Source organism: Sinocyclocheilus rhinocerous, unplaced genomic scaffold, assembly GCF_001515625.1.
Source record: "Sinocyclocheilus rhinocerous isolate Xijiao unplaced genomic scaffold, SAMN03320098_v1.1 scaffold397, whole genome shotgun sequence".
NCBI classification, from domain to species: Eukaryota; Metazoa; Chordata; class Actinopteri; order Cypriniformes; family Cyprinidae; genus Sinocyclocheilus; species Sinocyclocheilus rhinocerous.
Window position 1 is genome coordinate 478,025 of NW_015663491.1, and position 20,549 is coordinate 498,573.

Consider the following 20,549-nt stretch of genomic DNA (forward strand, 5'->3'; position numbering starts at 1 on the left):
ATTTTTTAAATAAGACACACTATTGCGTCACCACACCCCGGCTAGCCGGCAGCTTGTTTACATTACCATGCGGTCATGAGACGAGCGATGTATGAAGGTAAGTAGGTATATTGCGCCCTCTATCGGTAATATGATGTAAGACAAGTAGGGCAAATGCATCTATCTATCTATCTATCTATCTATCTATCTATCATTTAGAGAATGCATTCTTTTAAAGCTCACGTTCCCCAGTAGCAGGGGATTTTATTTGTTCAAAGGCACATGAGGTGAAAGACCAGACTAGAACCAGAATAGCCTGTTGTCCGACCTTTGTGTTAGCAGCCAGCCTATGCTATCATACCTCTGTTTTGGATGCATTATGCATGAACGAGCGATGTATGAAGGTAAGTAGGTATATTGCGCCCTCTATCGGTAATATGATGTAAGACAAGTAGGGCAAATGCATCTATCTATCTATCTATCTATCTATCTATCATTTAGAGAATGCATTCTTTTAAAGCTCACGTTCCCCAGTAGCAGGGGATTTTATTTGTTCAAAGGCACATGAGGTGAAAGACCAGACTAGAACCAGAATAGCCTGTTGTCCGACCTTTGTGTTAGCAGCCTTTTTATGCTATCATACCTCTGTTTTGGATGCATTATGCATGAGCTGTTGCAATGAAATGTCAATAAACGGTAAGATCCTGGCCATCTCATTACCCGCCTTAAGCCCGGCTCACACTGTGCGATTTTGGCCACGATTTGGTCGTCTGACAAATTTGGAAAATTCTAAAAGATTCCTATAATCCTAGGCTAAAATCTGTAGTCTTTGATCGTTAGTTTGACATGTTCATCGACAGCCGATTAATGGTCGTTGCGATCAAATTTTACCTCCGAGTGACATTAATGACAACTGAGATCCCACAATGTGGCATGATCATCATGTTCGTACAGTCTGACAACTACAATCCTAAAGGACTTTTAAAATCGTACAGTGTGAGCCCGGCTTTATTTAAATAAATATTTACCAGTAGCAGGGGATCATTATTACATGCCGCCGCTGACCAGTAGAGGGCGCACATTATTAGCTTCGCGGCTTGAGTCTGGCGTATTCGATTTCCATGTTTCTGCAGCCGGCGTGATACACACGAGTTTAGCATGCTAAAGCTCCCAAAAGCTATGTCTGGACATACTGCTGGACACAGTTTCATATATTTCTATTCATATATTCTGCTCTCCTTTGGTGAGTTGGTGACGTACACATTCTCAGCATAATAATCATCGCTGGCCACTTTTAGCCAAATGAGATCGTGTCTGTCAAAACTGTAAAAACATACCTGTTATATTGTTACAAATAATGAAAATTTCCATGGACCTAATAAAAAACAAAAAAACGTGTTTAAAAAAAAAAAGTGTAGCCTGTGTTTGTGTGTGTTTTTGTTTTTTAGAAATGTTATTTTGTAGATGCTTACAACTAAACTTTATTTTCTCTCTCTCTTAGTGCCTTCTTGCAATGCTTTTGACGGAATCTCACAAGTAAGAAGAAACATCGTATCTATCCATACTATGCATATAATATATTAATCTAAATAAAGCTCTATGCGTTCCAAATAATTATCAGTATGTGGTCTCCTGAGGTTCATTTCTAGGCTCAATCTCAAGGCCGCCATGTCAGTGTTGTTAGATTGGACAAATGTACCAAGTACCGTACCACAAGCTCAAAATTATCGTACAACACGAGTCAAACGTACAGAGCTATTTATCTAAATCAACAACTTTTTGACACGACCTGCCAATTACCCCAATAGATAACTAGGCGTACCCAGGGCCGCATTAACCATTGGGCTAGGGGGGGGGGAAACCCCGGGGCCCGGACAAGGAGGCAATATATATATATATATATAGCTTTAAATAGGATTTTTATCCTATCAAAATTAGGAGTATAATTTTGATAGGATAAAAATCCTATTTAAAGCTATATATATATATATATATAGCTTTAAATAGGATTTTTATCCTATCAAAATTAGGAGTATAATTTTGATAGGATAAAAATCCTATTTAAAGCTATATATATATATATATATAGCTTTAAATAGGATTTTTATCCTATCAAAATTAGGAGTATAATTTTGATAGGATAAAAATCCTATTTAAAGCTATATATATATATATATATAGCTTTAAATAGGATTTTTATCCTATCAAAATTAGGAGTATAATTTTGATAGGATAAAAATCCTATTTAAAGCTATATATATATATATATATAGCTTTAAATAGGATTTTTATCCTATCAAAATTAGGAGTATAATTTTGATAGGATAAAAATCCTATTTAAAGCTATATATATATATATATATAGCTTTAAATAGGATTTTTATCCTATCAAAATTAGGAGTATAATTTTGATAGGATAAAAATCCTATTTAAAGCTATATATATATATATATATAGCTTTAAATAGGATTTTTATCCTATCAAAATTAGGAGTATAATTTTGATAGGATAAAAATATATATTATATCAAAATATCAAAATATATATTATATTTGTAATAGGGGGCCCTGCAGTAAGTCATAGCCCCGGGGCCCTGTAAGGTCTTAATGCGGCCCCGTACCGTGTCTGTCTACATTGGACGCGAGCAGTGCAACAAAGTACTATAGAACCCATTATATCAGTGACTGTGCACTGGATGCGTTGCGGCACACGCGACACGACACTACACATCCCCGACAGTAAATTGATGCTTCCTTCTATTTATGACGTATTAAAACGATTTTAACACTCGCTTTGTCGCGTCCAGTGTAGACAGACTTTAGCTCTATGGAAGGCCGTTAGGGCCAAAACGTGTGGTACTAACGCGTTAAATCGCGATTGCGCGTTAACACGTCATGGACTGCAACATAGTGCTCGTTGGCTTTAAAGCAGGGCACCCTCCTGCATTCTTAACACACTCTGAGGTGTGCACGAGTCCATTTAGAGTGTCTGTAATGAGCCAATTTCGTGTATGATTATAGAAGCCCTATGACTACAACTAACATAATTTGAATTGTCATAAAATTCTGAAATTATCCTACATTATGGGATTTTTTTCATTATTAGTACATCGTACAGAGGTCAAAATTATCGTACAAATAATACGATAATTATCGTACGTCTGGCAACACTGCGCCGTGTCCAGCAGAGCAGAGCCCTGACAGACACCTGATTTACAGCCCATTAAAAAAAAAAAACGATTTAATGCACTTAAGTCATCTCAGTAAAAAGCTGACAATAATTCACGTTGAACACGTTGAAAGCATTTTCACATTAACTGTTTAACCTTTGAAAGCTTATTCTGTCCTCTTTGATAAATAAGGGCATTTGCACTTTGGCCATTTTTTTCTTAATTTAAGCAGTTATGCATTATATATGTGTGTGTGTTTGCATGCTTATATAATTTATGAGGACACAAACTTGTGTAATGACATGGGCATAACACTGGTATAAAATCATAAACATGGTTTATGATTATTAATGATTTAATAATTAAAATAGCTAAGTCCATACTAAATAATGTTTTATTAAAAATGTAAAAATGCAAAAAATGTACAAAGTTTTCTATGAGGGGTAGGTTTGGGGGTAGGGGTAGGGGGATATTGTAGGGCAGGGCTAGTCAACTCTGCATAGTTTCTGCATAGTTTACTTCCAATCTGCATAGTTTACTTCCCTTATCCAACACACCTGTTCATCATTTGTAAATAGTCCAGAATACTCTGATAAGCTTGATCAGGCGTGTTTGATTAGGGTTTGAACTAACTCTGCAGGACACCGGCCCTCCAGGAGCCGAGTTGAAGAGTCCTTGTTGTAGGGGGATAGAATATACAGTTTGTACAGTGTAAAAACCATTACGCCTATGGAGAGTTCCCATAAAACATTAAAACCAACAGGTGTGTGTGGCTGTGTACAGAATGCATGTACATTATTAGAGTTAAACTGAATAAAACATTTATGCTTCATATTGTCTCTCACAGAAACAAGGAAGAAGTGATCCACAAATGTTTGACCAATTTACTGGTGAGTTGCACAGTGTGGCTTCTTTCTGATCATTTTGCAATAATCATTCATCAGAATTACATGTAATTATAGTAGGATGTAATTACCTGCATTTACACATGAATATATTCAAATATCTCCGGATTGAAGTAAAAAAAAAAAAAAGCATTTAAAGGTTACAAATCCTGTAATATCAAAGAGATTATTTGAGATCTAATTGAGGCATATGAAAAATTTATTGACTCTGCTAGGTGCTATAAAGTAAATTTTTTTCTCCCTCTTTGGCAGAGGCGTGCGGGATGTGGTTTTTGTGATCCAGAGCCAGAAAAACTCATATCACACCCACAGGGCTGAACAAAAAAGAACAGAGCTTCTACATCAGGCTCAAACCTTAAACCAGGTAGTTTTACGTTGTACTGTATGTACTAGTAAGTCTGTAAAATGCCGTTTTGGTTTCATTTAGCATACTTAGACAGTTTTAAATGCTTTGGAAAAGATATGCTTATGTTCCTTCATAATAATTTTATATTGCAGTAAATGTAATGTTATTATTATTTATTTTTAACAAGATGGTAGGTATACACTGCAAAATGAAAATCTTGAATTTCAATTCCTTGATTTACCAAAAAAGTGTATTGGTCTTTAGCCACATAAAAGTCAGACTAAATTATGCCTGCTCAGATCCATCTGTCGCTTGTGTCAAAAAATAGTTGTGGAAAAGAACTGATGTCACCTCTAAGTAGCAGTAAACAGTCTGTGAAAAGACACTTGTAGTAATTGCCACTTAATAAGCACTTCAGTGCCATCTTTGCAGTGTACAATATAATTAAAACCTTTATGTTTACGGTTTATGTTTTCAGATTCTTGATCTTTTAGCCACATGATGGCACTGTTGTTTTAGGAAAAGTCAGATAGTTTTTATTGGGATTTAGTGAAATGTTGTACTTCAATATTAACAGTTATTTTTGTGGTTTCTAAAGAGTGTCTCTGTGTGTGTCTATTACAATGACTAAACAGTGTGGTGCTAATTTTTTTTGCTTGTTGACAAGTTTTTGTGCTAGTGTGGTCACTGTAATAGATGGGTGGGAAGACACAACATGTCTCTTGTGTGATTTATGTCGCATTTGTCTGTCATGATAGAGATTGTGCATATGTATGTTTTTTTGTGTGCCAAAACTTAAAATCCTGGCAAGGTTTTAGAGACATCAAATTTGACATGAAAAAAATGCACCCTTACAGGTACATCTCAAAAAATTAGAATATCATGAAAAAGGTCAAGAGATGTACCTGTATTATTTACATTCTAAAAAAAAAAGAAAGTAATTTCAAAATCTGAAGCAAAAACAGAATGGTTGCACTTCAGCTTTGTGAAATTATGCTATATGTGTATCTGCATGAAACAAAAAAATTTCGGGTTACTTGTGTAGTTCTCTGAATAGGGAACGAGATGACACAATGGGAATGCCCTTTGGGTGTGCCGTTTGTCTGAATAGAATCACACCACTTCATGGGCTGATGGAATGGGTGCTGCCTCGGCGATGCTATATCACTCACTCTAATACTAGTTTTTTTATTCGCTTAGGTACAATTTTCACAAGCAACTAGTAAATTTTCAAAACTGTAAGTACTAATTTCACAACAGATCATCAAAAGTGCACTTTTTTCAAACATTTCAGGCCTATTTTCAATAGTTTTAGTACAATAGACACAATCACAAAGTATCCTTTTCACTACACAAAATAAGTGTTTCGTCTATATAAATGTTTCATTCACAGTAACTGCCTTTCATAAAGCTTTTACTATCAAACTTTTCATTTGCATGTCTTCTCATTCAGTTTATTACATTTGTCTATTATTTAATCTAACTCATCTTAATTGTTAATCAGTGAATCATTTGGAGCATCTATATATATATATAGATTCAATTGATATAGTTTCTCAAGAACTTGTTTGCAATTTAGGGATAACCAAATGTAATTAATTATTTTTTGCGCTATAAGAGATTTATCTTAGAAGATAACCACTATTTTGTATGTGTGTGTGTGGTTCAAGTAAACACTATGTTATGGGAGCAATATGTCCTTGTCCTTGTGGGAGACTTTTTTTTTTCTACGAGAAAAGAAAAATTTGTAAGGGTAGGTTTAGGAGTAGGGTTAGTGTAGGGGGATACAGTTTGTACAGTATAAAACCCATTACTCCTATGGAATGCAACCATAATGATAGGAATACCTGTGTGTGTGTGTGTGTGTGTGTGTGTGTGTGTGCGCGCGCATATGTGTACCTTCTTAACCATATTTTGGGGTCAAAGTAGTACCCAGAAGTGAGAAAACCTGACAAAATCACCAAAAACCTCCCTTTGAGGATGTCCTCATTTTTAAAATTTTGCAATTTGTGAACATACAGCAGGATACTGTAAGAGGAACTGATCAGAGATTGATCAGAGATGTATCAGAAGAAGGGAGACAGATAGCATCAAATGCAGCATTTTACATTACATTATGCCATGTCATACTGTATATTGAAACATTACCATGGTAAAGACTGCACATTACTATAACTCACCTTTCATCTGAAAAGTTCAGTTACAGTATAGATTCAGACATATGTCATACTGCATTGGCAGTAAACTCTGTTCTAGCACCAAACCTTATGGCCATGTACAATTTGTGAACATACAGCAGGATACAAGGGAGAGGAACTGATCAGAATTGTATCAGAAGAAGGGCAACAGATGGCATCAAATACATTATCAAACACAAATTACATTACATTATGCCATGTGATACTGTATATAGAGGCATTACCATGGTAAAGACTGCACATTACTATAACTCACCTTTCATCTGAAAAGTTCAGTTACAGTATAGATTCAGACATATGTCATACTGCATTGGCAGTAAACTCTGTTCTAGCACCAAACCTTATGGCCATGTCATACCTTCATCACACCTTTTGATACAGCAACACACTGTATAAATACTTTTACAAACATTATGAATTATATGTGAGTTAAGCAAGCTAGGTAATGTAAGTGTATTTTCTAACATGACAGTTATTGCCTCTATTACTGTAATTATTTCAGCAACAAAGGTGATTTGAAACGTATCTTGCATTGTTTGGTCTTGAATGAACTGATTGTTAAAAGTACTAAGTTGAAAGAAGATCTTACTGTTGTGTTTTGGTGATTAAACCAAATGTTCTCAATGCATATCACAATGATCTTGTGTTCTGAAACAGTCATTATGTGGAAAGTATGTGCAACTACAATGAAATCATGAGATCAGGTTTTGAAAGAATGACTAGTGGTGTTACAAGTGTGATCAGTTTTAAGTTTTGTTAACAGTGAAAACAACTTAAAATACGCCATAATTTTTGCTCATAAATGTAAGAGTAACACATCATTCGGAACTGTAAAGGGTCTACTTTTATGTGCACTCACAATATCAACAAAACGCTGTGATTTTGTAAAATAAAGAAAACAAACAGGATGTGATTTCTGCCGTCTCTGTCTTGAGCAGGAGCGCTTCACAAAAGTGAACCTAAACTCAGCGTATACTTGCCTCACAGACATGTTAAATATATCTATAGAAAGTTTCAAATTTCTACTTTAAAATGAAATAATTCAAATCGAAAACAAAAACTCTTTCATTATGTAATCCGTAAAGATGCATTTCTCAAGGTGCGTCCAATGAGGAGATGGCGAGTCAGGATCGTCAATTTCATCTTTGTGACACTGACTCACTGACTGATGTTTTGCATATGAACCTGATTTTTTGCATCTGTTTAGCTGACTTGCTACACCACTGGTGACAACTAATTGGAATCTGCATTTATCAAGGCTTAGATGTGGAGAGTTTACACCTTTTGGGGACAGATGGTAATTTGTATGAAAGACACTGGGAAATGGCACACCCTCTACAGTAAGCAACATATCTCTAAACTCTTAGGATCTGTATTACCTTTTAGTCTACTACTTGTATTGAGACCATTGCACCAGTACCAGAGACAATTCAAATGATACCAAACATGACTGTGAATATCACTTACATTCATGTCGAATATTATATTTTGCTGTTGACCATTCTGAGTGAACTGAGTTAAGGGAAGGATGGGTGAGGGGAAGGAAGTGGATGAAAAGAAACTATATAGGTGAGAAAGGAGTTTTCCCGCATCTTCTTTCTGTGAGATGTGGAAATAGATGTCTGTGTTTTATTGTTCGTATCTCAGAAGATCAAAGTGTCTGAGGTTCTTCAAGTCTTACAAGGCTATTATTTTTGCAAAATTCTTTTGGTAATGCTTGGAACGCATAAATTACATGCATCCTCTTTAACTGACTTAACTGACTGATTTAGTTAGAGAAAGTTAACGGCATGTCACGGCATTGCCTGTATAATGCAAAGTAGTCTGAAGATGTAACATTCGACTAGTGGTGTTACAAGTGTGATCAGTTTTAAGTTTTGTTAACAGTGAAAACAACTTAAAATACGCCATAATTTTTGCTCATAAATGTAAGAGTAACACATCATTCGGAACTGTAAAGGGTCTACTTTTATGTGCACTCACAATATCAACAAAACGCTGTGATTTTGTAAAATAAAGAAAACAAACAGGATGTGATTTCTGCCGTCTCTGTCTTGAGCAGGAGCGCTTCACAAAAGTGAACCTAAACTCAGCGTATACTTGCCTCACAGACATGTTAAATATATCTATAGAAAGTTTCAAATTTCTACTTTAAAATGAAATAATTCAAATCGAAAACAAAAACTCTTTCATTATGTAATCCGTAAAGATGCATTTCTCAAGGTGCGTCCAATGAGGAGATGGCGAGTCAGGATCGTCAATTTCATCTTTGTGACACTGACTCACTGACTGATTTTTTGCATATGAACCTGATTTTTTGCATCTGTTTAGCTGACTTGCTACACCACTGGTGACAACTAATTGGAATCTGCATTTATCAAGGCTTAGATGTGGAGAGTTTACACCTTTTGGGGACAGATGGTAATTTGTATGAAAGACACTGGGAAATGGCACACCCTCTACAGTAAGCAACATATCTCTAAACTCTTAGGATCTGTATTACCTTTTAGTCTACTACTTGTATTGAGACCATTGCACCAGTACCAGAGACAATTCAAATGATACCAAACATGACTGTGAATATCACTTACATTCATGTCGAATATTATATTTTGCTGTTGACCATTCTGAGTGAACTGAGTTAAGGGAAGGATGGGTGAGGGGAAGGAAGTGGATGAAAAGAAACTATATAGGTGAGAAAGGAGTTTTCCCGCATCTTCTTTCTGTGAGATGTGGAAATAGATGTCTGTGTTTTATTGTTCGTATCTCAGAAGATCAAAGTGTCTGAGGTTCTTCAAGTCTTACAAGGCTATTATTTTTGCAAAATTCTTTTGGTAATGCTTGGAACGCATAAATTACATGCATCCTCTTTAACTGACTTAACTGACTGATTTAGTTAGAGAAAGTTAACGGCATGTCACGGCATTGCCTGTATAATGCAAAGTAGTCTGAAGATGTAACATTCAGGATACAAGATAAAAAAGTTTAAAACATGCCTTTAATAGAACACAATTTGTGTTTTAAAATAGCGAGTCATGTGGGAGTTGTTTTCATTTTCTGCGGTCAATCACTTTAAAAAAAAGCGTAATTATCCACACTCCCAAATGTTGAATTTTTGATCTTCCATCTGTTTAATTTTCCAGCACATTCTGAATAACCTCAAACTCTCTGCTATCACATTCATCATTTAAATAAGCCACTGTTTCAGTCTTCTAAGCACATTTTGTACATACAGGTACCCTCTGGCATCCCGTTACTCCTACCTTTTCTCATTTAAAATGGGCATTCCTTGACCTTTCTCTGTAAAGGTCAATGTGAAGTTCAAACAAGTGTAGTAGAGCCATAATTCCTAAACTTCTGAATTGCCAGAAGTTCCCTTTGATGTCATTTGGAGTTATACATGTTTATTTAAAAAATGTTTTATATAAGACTTAATATAATTTTAAATTATGTAACTGTAATATTTTCAATATTCAATGTTTAAATTTAATATTTAAATATTTTGAAATTGCAGCTACTGTATACAACTTTATCAGGGGTGCGTTTCCCAAAAGCAACTATGGTCACAAGTTCCGTCGTTACCAATAGATTTCAATGGAACTAACTACCATAGTTAGCTAACGATTATTTTGGGAAACGCACCCCAGTCTGGTTGATATGAGGATTTAAAGGAGGAGTTCTACCAAAAATTAAAAATCAGTTGCTATTAATTCCAAACCCTTTTGTTTTTCCATTACAACAGAATGTTCATTTTTGGATCATGTGTTCCTTTAAAATTGGATTAAGTGTGAATTCATGCATATCAATGCATATCAGTTGCTACATGTTTATTCGTAAATTACCTGGCAGCTTTCAATTCTGTCACCTGCATGAAGAACTGCTTTCTGCCTTAGTCTATGTCACCTGCTAAAGAATGCATTGAGTTATGAATAAGACTGAGCAAAAACCCTTTAAATGGGTGTCGTTCGTTTGAGATGCTACCAGATTTTGTGCTGTATTGCAGAGTTCACCAGATGTTGTGCTCCTTCACAAGCTGTCAGACTCTGATGGGAACTGGAGCATTCCTTCGGCACTGCCACGGTAAAACTCAAAAACATACACAACACAGAATGTACTCCACCTCTTGACATGTCAGAATTACAAGTGTTGATTCATAAAGTTGTCTTAAACACATTTTATGCAGATGTATTTTTTGTTTTTCTTGTCTTCAGCCTTGCCTCACTATAGTGTGAAACATCTTGGTGGTTTGTGTTTTTGGAAGAAGAGTCCAACGTGAACTTACACAACCTTCTGCAGATGCTGAGCAAATTCAAGACAAGAAAGGTGAGCTGCAGACTTTTCAGTCTTTCAGCTGTTGTTACTGCAAAAGTGTAATATCAAGACTTCACGCCTTGTTTACTATGGCTCTCTTACAGCAACAATCGTTGTATTTGAATCAGGAAAACTAAGAGAGCATGTCATTGGTTGAGGTACTGATCATAAATCATGTCACTGAGACTGGGTGTGCAAAAGTCCAAGAAAGCAGCCGAAAAGTGTTGTCCTCATTTACTTTCTCAAACCAAATGTACTTTTCACTCTGTGGACACGCAGCACATGAAATTCTCTGTCACTTTCATTTCAGATATCCCATCATAAGCAGCTTGCGAGGAAGCCATTAGGGGTATATCCTCTCATAAATTGTTTCTTAATTGTGTGAAATGTTACCTGTACTGTTTTTTGTCCCCTTAAGAGACCCAAACATAATGTCAGTAAATAAAAAATTTATGGGAGGGCATATGGATTTGGATCTTACATGCAACTGCTTGGATCTTGCACAGAAATTATATAAGCAGGACTGGCTGTTCTGTCCTCCCTGTTAAAAAAGTTTTTTTGACTCTCATTGCCACTGAATTAAAAACAAAATGTTATACCACAACATCTTGGATATTGCTATTTAGGCCATGTGAATTGAAAATAAAGTGTTTTACTTCATGAACTACTCCATGAACTAACATTCCCTGGAGAAACAGTAGATAGGACAACACAATACATAAAACCTTCTCCTGCGGACTTGAGGTAATGAAAGAGCAGCCTGAAACAGCACTTTGCACATGCATCCAAAGCCTGCTGTTTCTTACCCGAGTGTCTTTTCTCCATAGGAGTGGTTTCTGGGCAGACACCTCCATGATGATGAACCAACAATTATCCACGACTATGCTTTCTCAGAGGACCCCTACAGCTTCACTTATCCTGACTTCATGGCTGGCTGGGCCCTCAGTTGCCCCCTGGCTAAGCGGTCAGATTTCATCTCTGTGCTTCTTGCGTACCTCTGCCGCGAACTGCTACTTATGCACTTTTAATCCAGATATTATTTGATCTGGTATCCCAGAACCGCAGAACGTGTGAATTATGAACCGCCCGAATTAGATTTCACGATTGACCTTCAACATGAGGTGAGAAAGATCACAAAATATTTCAGTGTACTGTACATACGCCCTACAGATATCTTTTTGTTTGTTTGTTTGTTAAATATTCATTATCTTGCAGTGGAAGTGCTTGGTGTTTTACAAAAAATGTGAATATTTGTAATGGAAATTGCTCTAATGCATCAGCTACAAAGCATCTTAAAAAAGATATTATTTTCCAAAATAACCCAGACACAGATAATAGACTCTTTACCTCTCTCCAGACGTATCATCTTAGCTCTTCTCAGCTTATATAATGCACTTTCTCTATACTATCCTTTGGTGTCACATCACAATTCAAAGTGTCTGGCGTCTCCTGTTGAAATAATGTGCCATCTGCCTACGGGAATATCTGTGTATATATTAATCCTCATTGATTTTACGGAGGAGCTGCCATTATTAAAGGGTTTTGTGACATTGAAAGACACTCTCTCTCCTTTTCTCTTGCCATCACTTCTCTCCCTCACTGATCAAAATGAGACTGTATGTTCCAGAGAGAACTCTCAGTGCTACTTTTGTGATTTCTATTGATGCAGTACTCTTAAGAGTCTGCTAAAAAAAAAACTCTGGTCTTACCGACTGTCATCTGTCTTGTTCTTAAAGGTATAGTTCTCCCAAAAATGAAAATCCTGTTGTCATTTACTTACTGGTCATGTCCTTCCAAATCCGTATGACTTCTTCTCTTCCATAGACCACAAAAAGTAGATGTTTAGCAGAATGTTCATGCTGCTCTTTTCCATACAATGGAAGTAAATGGTGACCAGAAGCTGTCGAGTTCCAAAAAGCCACTATAAAATATTATAACAGTGCCATTTTACAGTGCAGTTTAATCATTATTCCTTGCAAATCTTTTATTTAAATTCATATTATTGTTATTTGTTTACAAGATACACTCTCTTTCTCTGATTTCTGGAGTGCTTAGTTCTTAGTTCTTTGTTTTAATTGCACTTTGTTTCTTAAGCACAACCCTTAATAGTCATTGATTCCTAGAAGAAGGCTTGCTTTGCTTCTGTTATTGATGTTTCAGATTGCCCTCTACATTTGGGAGGAAGGGAGAGGTCCTGCTTTGACTGCGGTGAATGAGTTTTGCTCAGAGCTACACAGCTTGTCCTCAACAGAAGATTGTGCTATGACCGTCAACACCTTGTCTGCATGTGTAAGTACTATAAATGCTAACGGACCTTACCAATTGTTCAGAGAGATTTATACAAGCTCTCAGCCATGTGAATTAATGAAACTATGACAAATCGTTCTGTTCAGAAGAGACTGCCAAGAGGAAGTCAAGGCGTATTAATATCTCACAGTCAGTTGTCATTGAATTTCCCTGCTCTAACGCCCTAATAAATGACAATCTTCAAACGTGAATGCCAAATTCCTGCTTGTGGCTTTTCACATTGCTGTTCTTTCTGAGTGATAATCAAAGGCCTATAAGTTCAGATTCCTCGAAATAAGCCACCTTATACTAAGTGTCCTCTCAAAGCTGACACACAGACATTCTGTAATAACTTAAAGGTCCTAAGTCCTACTATAAAGTTGGAACGAGGTACTTTGGTTTTGACCCAAATACTGTAACTCCCAGACTGGTAGCAGACACCAAACTGCTTTAAATATTTGTTATGTTCTTCATAGGGAAACCCTGTGCAGAAGGAGGACGTATTTGTTGCTGTTAATACATGTCAAAGATTTCATGCAGCTAGAGGTGGGTGTAGTCAGCCCATTCTTCAGAAATAGATAAAGACCGTGATTTAATCATAACTAACCAAACGTTAAAAGTGAACTCAGGGTTTTTTAGGTAACAAACTAATAATGACCAGTAGTTTATTATTTATTAGTTTTGTTCAATGTAAATTTTTGCATGTAACAATATATTCTAATATGAGTAATAATAGTAATAAAACTAATATTAGTTGTAAATGTTGCCATGAGCTATGGAGTTTAGTTTACATTATTAACTAACTTGAACCTTAAAAGAAATGATTTTTTATTGATAATATTTTTCATTGAGTTGATAGTTATTATGCAGAAATTACACACTTCACCTCTGCTTTTTCATTGCCATTAATATGAGACTTTAAGATACACTAGATGCCGTTTACAGAGAGAGAAGTCTTTGCTTCTTACAAATACCTATGACTGCATGTTTTATTTATCTTAGCTTTTAATTAGTTTAGATTTATGAGGGATTGGATCCTTCAGTCTTGATTTAAAAAGTAAAGCCTGCAAATCAGCAAAAGAGCCCACCAAGCCATGCTTTGAGAGAATTACAGATATACAATAATAAAAGGGAATACAATAATAAAAGGGAATAATTATAGCCGTCAGTCGCTCCGTCTCTTGGCCCACACGTGATGTCTGTAAATGACAATAAATTGATTTTGTTGATTGTTGCCACATAGAGTTCCATCGTAGCTTTTCAGAAACATTGTACTCACAAAGACAACTCTCTCCCCAGTCTCCTTCTTTGGTCTCTCTGTACTGTATAATAGGACAGGTATAAATGCTGTTTTATATTCCAGGAGAGATAACATTTTGCAGCTGGTCAGGCGTAATTGCACCGATTTGCATGATTATGTTCAGAGTTTGATTTTATGAAACCTTCCAGGCAGCATTTAATACTACATTTTGTGTGTGGCTACAAAAATCATAACTATCAGTGTTGGTAAAGCATCTGCAAATTTACAGCAGGATATATTTTTCGTGAAGTTAACTTCATATGATTTATTGATTTTTGTCTATCTTTCTTTTTGCTCTTTCAGATGGATGTTATAATCTCAAGTAAATGCAATGCTATCTTAAACTGTATGCTCAAATGTATCTTCATAGTTCCTTTAGTTAAACAAACTTATTTGTATTGTTTTCTTTGTATGGATTACTTGGGTTGTTACCGATATCTGGTGAAAATTTCATGTCAACAGCACCTTTAGAAATATATTTACTGAGAAAAATGGTGATGTGTTCAATACTTATTTTACCTGCTGTATTTTAAAACGAAATTTATTCCTATGATTGCAAAGCTGAATTTTCTGCAGCCGTTACTCCAGTCTTCAGTGTCACATGATCCTTCAGAAATCATTCCAGTATGCTGATTTGGTGCTCACTTATTAACAATTATTAGTGGTGCTCAGTTAATAATAATGGCTGTGGTTGAACACAAGAATATTTTTGTGGAAGCAAAATTAATGTTTTATTGTATTTTCGACCAAATGCATGCAGTCTTGGTGAGCATAAGAGACACATTTCTAAAACATAAAAAATGCAATGATTCCAAATTGTATGTAAAACGCTGTTTGTGCAGAAATGACAATGTAAAAAATTTAGCCAAATGCAAGAAACTGCTTTAAAAAAAATCAGTTATTGCTACTGGACATCTATTTACATCTAATTAATATTCATGAGCCAGGCGGATAGGGATTATCCCCTACTTTTCAAATCATTTCTGTGCCCCCTGGTGGCAAGTGAATAAGTTTTTTTGCAGTACAGAAGACCCCACAGTCTCCATGTTTATGTCTGTCTTCAGTCTGCTAAGAATTCTTGGACAGAACATACAAAGACACATTAGAGTTGAGTCTCATGTCTCCAAGTCATTCAGCTGCTGTCTTTCTTCCCCTTTATACAAACATTTTACAGGAACACCATCCAGCAGCTTGTCTAGATTAGTTACAAACTGTACTTGTATTTACAGGGCACTGTGCAAAAACATTTGCCATCCTGAAGAGGTTTGCGAGTGGGGCAGTAACAAAAGCACCTTGGTTGCTCATAGTGGATGATGACACACTGATCAGGTGAATTTCATTTCTTTACACGGGTGAAAGATCATCAGCAGACCTGACTTTTAAGGGGACTTGCCACTAGATAAAAATACGCCAACCTATGTCATCTTGAATTTAAAAGAAGTCTGTTTTGCATACTGTCTGCAGAATCATAATTCAGCAATTCGGCACAAACCTGAAAATCAAATACGCCCACACAAAAATACACTCATTGTGTGACAAAGCACATAAGGGTCACAAACCTGAAATTGGAGCAATATTTGGACTGGAGTTCACATGACTGTGAAATCTCTGTTAAAAGTATCTACAAATTACACCCTGTGGGTGTTCGTGCAATTAAATAAGTGGAGACGACATGTGAGCTGGATGCAGAAGCCGTGAACTGGCTAACTTTATTTTCCGAACAACCCACTAGACCAAAACTTTGATCTCTTAAAGGGGAAAACACACTGCCGCTAACCAACATTCTTAAAGGGGAAAACCTTACAAGCACCATATGTGAATTCTGTCACATGTCTAAACATAAGTCGCCACACAAGCCCCCCCAGAATTCACATACATCTACACATTCAGTTTGTCAGGAGCACGAATGCTGCGTCCTGCTCTTGTACGGGTCACCTGCAGTGAGCTATCAGCAGTAGAAGCTGGAACAACAAACTTGCCAGACGGGTTGACAGAAGCAGGTCGTCCACGTCGGGGTGCCACGGCCACCTCAGTTGGCCGATCCAGGTCTCTGTGAGCTGGTTTAAGGCGATCAATTGAGACACACTCCGACCTCCCTCCTACATCAATAAGGAATGTCTTGTCCGAGGATTCCAGAACCCGGAACGGTCCATCATATGGAGGTTTCAATGGCCCTCTGTGTGCGTCATGTCGAACGAACACAAATTTTGCAGACAACAAATCGCTGGGAACCCAAGTCTTGTGAAGGCCGTGGTGAGAGGTGGGCACTGGGACGAAAGTGGAGGCATGGTTGCGCAGGGTGGAACGATTAGGTGGGCCAGACCACGGGTTGTCGGTATCAGGAACAAAGTCACCAGGCACCCTAAGTGTCTGCCCGTAAACCAGTTCCGCTGAACAAGCAAGTAAATCCTCCTTAGGTGCCGTACGAAGTCCAAGCAACACCCATGGGAGCCGGTCAAACCAGTTGTCATCCTTCAAGGCAGCTCTCAGTGCAGACTTCATGGATCGGTGAAAACGTTCACACAGACCATTCGCTTGTGGGGGATAAGCTTAAGGGGGAGAAGCTTACTAGGCTCTGAAGCATTTGACAAAGTTGTTGTTGAAAAAACACTGAGCGTACACGGAAAAGAATTGAAATCTTTGGCATCGACTAAACGGCGGTTCTGCACATCAACCAACAAACCGTGTGCGCACAGGAAATCAGCCCCCAGCAAAGGACGAGCTACCTTAGCCACAACAAAATCCCAAGTGAAACGGTGCCTGTTAAAACACAACTTAACCTGGCGTTTACCGTATGTTGGGATTTTGCTGCCGTTAGCAGCCTCCAGTAAGGGGCTCTTAAGCTCAGAACGCGCATTGAAAGGAGTCGCCGGCAGTACGCTCACCCGAGCCCCAGTGTCACAGAGAAATTCTCGTCCCGATATATCATCCGTAATGAAGAGAAGGCAGCCAGTATGTCCACTGTCCACAGCATTCACAGACTGTGTAGTACTCCTACCACGGAAATTACAGGGCAAACGACACTTCCTGGCCCTGTCTCCAAAACGAGCGTGATAAAAACAAAAACCGGAATCGGTTCGCCGTGGTGGTGCTTGTGCAGCCCGATTAGCCGCTCCTACCAGCGGATTAATGGAGGCGTTGAAAGATGTTGGTATAGCACAACTTTGTGCAGCGGTATGTAAACTGTCCGCCATTTTAGCCAGCTCTCGTAAGTCTGTAATCGTCGTGCCGGCCAAAGCCGTGCGGACTTGTTCTGTCATTTGTCGAAGAAACAGCTCCTTGAATATAAAGCAGGGCTTATGTTCACCTAACAATGTCAACATGTGATCCATAAGCTCAGAGGGCTTTGCATCACCCAGTCCTGGTAATGAAAGAAGCTGCCTCGCACGCTCTGATTCAGTCAACCCAAAAGTTCCCAACAGGTAAGTTTTAAGGGCGCCGTACTTGTCTCTCTCCGGGGGTTCGTTTAACAGGCTTACAGCTCGCGATGCCGTGGAGCTGCTGAGTGAAGCTACGACGTAGTAATACTTCGTGTCATCCGCAGTGATGTCGCGCAGAGCGAACTGCGCCTCCGCCTGTGCAAACCACGCCGCGGCTTGCTGCTCCCAAAACTCCGGCAACTTGAGTGCAACCGCATTGGCCGTCATTTCGTCTTCCACAACCACGACAAAAAAACTCTGGAAACGTCCAAGAGCATCGGGGTCACCACATGTGGGTGTTCGTGCAATTAAATAAGTGGAGACGACATGTGAGCTGGATGCTGAAGCCGTGAACTGGCTAACTTTATTTTCCGAACAACCCACTAGACCAAAACTTTGATCTCTTAAAGGGGAAAACACACTGCCGCTAACCAACATTCTTAAAGGGGAAAACCTTACAAGCACCATATGTGAATTCTGTCACATGTCTAAACATAAGTCGCCACAACCCATAGATATCCCGGTTCTTTCAATACAACCTCAATAAGAGGAAAAAAAATATTTATTTACGTTACAGTTATATAGTGTTTTAGTGTTAATAAATTGCATTGTTCCACCTCAGTTTAAATGATTACATTTGAATGTTTTCAGGAAGGTAGCAGTTGATTTGTAGGCAGCTCATAATACTACAAGGTGCCTCTCAGTAAGAGAATTTAATGCTGGTATTTCTACAAATATTCACTTTCCAATTATCAGTTGTTAACCGGTTTGGTGTTTTAAGATCATCGCAACTGACAAGTTTAGGGCAATATCACATAGAGGAGTAAAAAGGAGACTTTAATAGAGGTCACTTCTTAAAAGGATGACTATTTTTTTAAATGAAGTATATAAAATAGTTCTCATCTCTTTAAATGGAATAAAATGTGATGGAAACAGCGTTGATGGATAACATTGGTACACATGTTCAAGTTTTCAAGTCTTTTTAAAAATAATCTGTCAATTTAAAATGTATTGCTTTTATTTTAATATATTGTGTTTTCATCCAAATGTGCACATCTGCCAATATAGCAAGGAGAGCTGGAAACATAGGGCCTAGGACAGGCCAGAAAGGTGGATGGGTAGAAAAGGACAATAAATAAATAAATAAAGTTACTGGATTTTTGTTAACATGTTCAGTCTATGCCTGTTTAGTGAACTGACACTGTGCATAATTGTCACATAATGTATGTGACGAGTGGGGGCGGGGCCGAGAGTTTATTTTCCCCCAAAACAAAAATAGAACAAAATAAAGTCCACGCCTGGTCCTCTCTCCTCTTTCACTGTCGTAACTCTTCCTTTTATCCTTCCGGAGCTCCTCCGTGGGACTCGAGACCGGTGAGTGGTGCAGGTGTCGCTCATCATCAATTACTCCACCGGCCTCGCTCCGTTCCCACGGCTCTCGGCCCCGCCCCCACTCGTCACAATGTACTATACAATCACTGTCTTCCCGTCTTCCTAGACTGCGGAGGCTGCTGGGTTGTTAGGATCCAAATCAGTGGCGGTTCTACATTGAATTACACCCTGGGCGAGACCCCCTTCGAGCGCCCCCACAAAATTCTGCACAAACAGTTATTTTTTATTATAACAACATAAGTGAAAGAGAAAATTATATTTCTCAATTGCACAAATCCTTCATTAGAAATGATTGAATGAATGAAAAAATTAGGCCCTGGGCATATTTAGAGGCTAGCAAATGATGAAGACTTCTGGGGTGGGCTTTTTTGGAGCTGGTAATGATGTAACACCCAAGTGGACCATGTTCCAGCAGAGAAGTCAGAAAATTGTTAGCAATACCAGTTGGTTAAAAACACATAAAAAGCTGTATTTTGCACAGGTAACGACATGTGCACAAATAGAGGTTGGCTAGTACTGTGTGCACCACTGAGTTTAGTGAGACACAGACAAACTTAAGTTCTAATAAACAATATATTACAACAGTTTCTCTTGTGTTGTTGCACTGAGCAGCTATATTGGATTCTGAAGTTTGAGTTGTTCCGACCCCTCTCCGAGATTCCGAGTCGGAATTCCGACTTGGGAGGGCGTTCCAGTTAAAAGTTTGTACTGGGAACTCAGAATTTCCAACTTCCGAGTACAAATGGAATGCAGCATATGTGATCACCAACGTGCTAAAAAACCCTTAGATCCCCCATATCAACTGCATAATAATGCCATGGAAGCCATCCAGAACACATAACAATAAACTTAAAAACACGCAGAACCTGCATGCGGCCGGGTACGAGTGAACCGCTAAATATTTGATGTAATGCATGTAATAATATTTAAGTTGTCATTTTTTGGTGCGGGTTCAGGTTGGGAATTAGTAATCATGGGTTGACTGTGGGCCTGCTTGCCAAGACTATTTTGACTCAGTTCGATACCTGCTGATAGGCAGCTGCTTTCAAACGGTCCTGTGCTTGTGTTCACATTCTATAGTCTGAAGACCATTATATTTTTCTACTTGCAACACAGTTTGCAGTGTTGAACATTGTAGCCAATTGTGCTGCAACTGAAGTTATTGACAGCTTGATTATAAAGGAAGCGTTCTTTGCTCACTTTATATATATATATATATATATATATATATACACACACAATTT

General features: G+C 37.8%; 1 pseudogene; it reads left to right on the forward strand.

The window, feature by feature from the left end:
- Positions 1-416: 416 nt before the first annotated feature.
- LOC107728814 (beta-1,3-glucosyltransferase-like) overlaps positions 417-20,549 on the forward strand; it is a 25,768-nt pseudogene continuing 5,635 nt past the window's right edge.